General features: G+C 36.2%; 1 long non-coding RNA gene across 1 annotated transcript; it reads right to left on the bottom strand.

The window, feature by feature from the left end:
• Positions 1-366: 366 nt before the first annotated feature.
• LOC140138029 (uncharacterized) lies at positions 367-3819 on the bottom strand. Its single transcript, XR_011856937.1, has 2 exons — positions 3598-3819; positions 367-3072 (listed from the first exon to the last, which is right to left on the bottom strand). It is a non-coding gene; the product is annotated as an uncharacterized lncRNA (long non-coding RNA).
• Between the last annotated feature and the right edge of the window lie 20 nt (positions 3820-3839).

Raw genomic sequence — 3839 nt, 5'->3', positions numbered from 1 at the left:
TGTTGATTTAGGTATACGATTTATTCCATGTAAGAAAAGAAACAGGGGATTATATGCCAAATATAGACTGTTCTTCTGCTGGCTTTAGATACGCTCATAAAAAAGAGAGGTAGACCAATGAAAACATGGATCAATAACTTCAAGTCTGGACAGGGATGGACTTCTACCAGTTCATTCATTAGAACAGCAGATGACAGAGAATTGTGGAAAACATGCGTCGAAGTAGCCATCACCACATTGCTCCAACGGCCTAGGATATAGATCGAGAGCCTATGTCAACCTGGCATAGGGATCTAATGTATCGATGTCTAATTTCCTATTAATACAAACTTTCAACACTCATAGAAGAATTCATTAACAAACCAATCCGTTTTTAAATACATAAATTGATATTTATTTGCACATTGAAGACATCATATTTATTACATATCATTGCTTTCAGATGACCATGATCCCATTAGTCCATAGATGGTAGCTCTGTACAACTGCACTATTTCATAGTACAGTTTCTGTATTGTTTCAAACATTTTTTGGGTGTACATTCATTTTTAAAGTATAGTACCAAATGATCTTGAAAGATCTTAACAAATCTCCTGTGTCATGTTGACCAGGGATATTAACCCTTTAACTCTTACTTATGGTGAGCCATGAACCCAAAGTCAGGGTTATAGGGTTAATATCCCTGATAATAATTTGAGGGTATTAATTACGTTGAGAATGACTTGGGCAAATCCAAACATTTCCACGTTACTGCCGAACCATAAGGCTAAAAACAAACACGAACAAAATAAAACAACTTTAATTCCTGTAGGACTCCACAAAACAAAACAAAACAAAAAACTGGGTGCGTCCCCTTCAGCAGGCAAGGAGGAGTTACACATAGGGCAGCTCTGACTTAACCTACCTCAGGGTGATAGGGGTAATAAAGCCCATATGGTAAAAAAAAAAAGTGACCGTATCCAGGCCATAATTAGGGTGGCTCAGATGGTCAAAATTCATAATTTGATTTCTAATCCTGACAAAAACACCTGCAATTATATAACATTAATATACTTGTAAATTACAATACTATTTCATTTCAATATTGAATATCTAATGATTTTACTTTCCTGTTGGAATAAAATAGTTATTTTACTTGCATTATACACTCAATGTGATGATGCAAAAGATACAGTATAATATTATAAAGTGTCCTCTTCCATGTACAAATATTTACAAAGTGCTTACAATGGGATTACATATGAAGAGCAGAGTACTTGCCATTTCATCAATATACCAAACTTATACCCTCATTTCGATAGATGAATCATTTAAGACAGAACATCACCATAAGCTTATTAGGGTGAGGGGTTAGGGTCAGGGATCAAGTTAGAGTGAGGGGTTAGAGTTTGTGATGGTCTTAAATGAGACATTTACCCTCATTTCAGCTCAGATACTTAACATACTTTACTACTGTGTTACGGGCAGTGTTAGAAATTAGGTGGGCCCTGGCCGGGGCCAGTAGAAAATCGCTGCGGGCCTTCCAATTTTGTCACTAAAGCCAAAATCTATGCTTTGGCATTACCCAACAAATTCAAAACATTAAACAGAAAAAGTGTTGGGTTATATAAAGGGTAATATTCTGCCGTAATGTTATTTAAGTGATGACAAAATGTTTGCCAAAAATATTTGATAACATTTTCACATTTTTAAAATGTTGTTTTAAAAACGTTTTCATGACATTAATATAACCTGACATTTAATTATTATTAAAACATTTTGAATAAAACCAAAAATGTTTATAACACATTTATTACATGGTAAGACCATTTTTGAGTTTGCTGGCCACCTGTTGTTGATTTACAAGTCGTCTTACAAAGTGTCACAAAATATGGACCAAAGTAACATTAACATTTCAAAATGTGTGTTCCGGCTAAAAAATTGATGAGGACCTGTAGATTTTAAATCCCCAAATGGCCCTAGAAGATTTTGGCTTATTCATAGCACTGCTTACAGGTACTGTATGTATGTATGAGAAGTATAGCCTTGCAACAGTAGGGTAGTGTTGTTTAGAGAGATGGTGATTTCTTACACCAAGGCTTACTTCTACACATACACCAGTTAAATCATTTAAAATCACTTTGAGATCAATTTAACTCATGTCTGCACAGAACAAATACTAAATTTATACGTATATCCCATGTGTATAACACCCCAAAGCAAGTGATGTATTGAGCATAACCAGTTTACATCCTCCATGCATGTGACCGTAGTGCATGTCAATGTCCATGCTTAGATTGTGAATATTTAATCAGAATCACGGCAGATTGTGACAGTTCCAGGTTAACAGAACTAACACCTGAACATCTGGTACCCAATTCTAAATGCATCACGAGGACAAGGGAAGTCTCTCCTAAGTTCAATACCCCAGCAAGTTGCCACAGCCAGGAATTGAACCCAGGACCTCGTGCATCAAAGGTGAGTACACTAACCATTAGGCTACACTCTCACACAGAAGTAAGCATTAGCATAAGAAATTGTAATCTCTCAATCAATTTAATTCCCCGGGAATTTTGTGACTGAAAATATCAAGTTATACACCAAATTGTGTGTTTGTGACTATTTGACATACAAGTGCAGCTTTGAGTTGTCATAATATTGTTATAATAATAAATAGGATTTTGTCACCATATCCACATACTTTACAAATTCTTCCAAAAACAATTGTAAAGTCAATAGCAATCTCAGTATAATACTTGATTCATGACAAGTCAAAATACCAACCAAATTTCTTACAGAGCTTCTGATTGGTTAATTTACATGATATAATCATCTGATTAACCAATCAAAATATTGCTTTTAGATCTATGACCAATTTTAAGCTTAATCCCCTTCAGCCATACTCACTATTCTTACCACATCTATGATTGGCCCAATGCATGATATAGCTTTCTTCATAACCAATCAAAAAGTTCTTAGAGTTAGATAATTTGGTCGGTTGTGCCCATGGGGTTAAGTGCTTCAAGAGATTATCAGTGATGTGGCAAACCAGAACACCTTAAATATATTGATTAGGATCATTCTCATAGTGAACTGGTATTTGTAATTTCTTACAACTAGTCAAAGATTTCCACTTATTTGAGGCGTTTGAAAACTGACAGTTTTCTTTATCGATGCTATTGTTGCAATGACGATCTGTGTACAACTGATGATTTCTGCTGCTTGGCAAGGGAGTTGCCAGTTGATTTTTCACTTATCAGATCGTCAAAGACGTGACTCAAGTTGTATTGCCCCTCGTCTCTGTTCATGGTATTGCCAGGAGGCGATCACCATCAGAAAGCGGGGCAATACCATGAACAGAGACGAGGGCAATACAACTTGAGTCACGTCTTTGACGATCTGATAAGTGAAAATCAACTGGCAACTCCGTTTGCCAAGCAGCAGAAATCATCAGCTGTACACAGATCGTCATTGCAACAATAGCATCGATAAAGAAAATTGTCATTTTTCTAAACGTTTGCAAGTAAGTGGAAATCTTTGGACTAGTTGTAAGAAATTACAAATACCAGTTTATCATGAACAGTCCTGATGAATATCTTCAAGAATTCTCATAGTGACATTAACACTTTAGGTGATAAACTGTGCAATCCAGGTCTGTTCATACTACCACCGCATTTGCGATGTGTTGCTTTGCGATGCCAATATATCGATTACTTTTGCCGCAACTCAACGCAACTCGTCGCATTTCCAAGTTAAAATGTATTTTATCTTTATTGCGATATCGCAATGCAGTAGTTTGCAGTACGATGCAGTGTGGCAACGCACCGCATCGCAAAGCAACGCTTTAGGTGATAAACTGT

Source organism: Amphiura filiformis, chromosome 17 (genome assembly GCF_039555335.1).
Source record: "Amphiura filiformis chromosome 17, Afil_fr2py, whole genome shotgun sequence".
In the NCBI taxonomy this organism is placed as follows: domain Eukaryota; kingdom Metazoa; phylum Echinodermata; class Ophiuroidea; order Amphilepidida; family Amphiuridae; genus Amphiura; species Amphiura filiformis.
The sequence above is the reverse complement of the archived record's forward strand: the minus strand, read 5'-3'. Positions and strand labels throughout refer to the sequence as shown.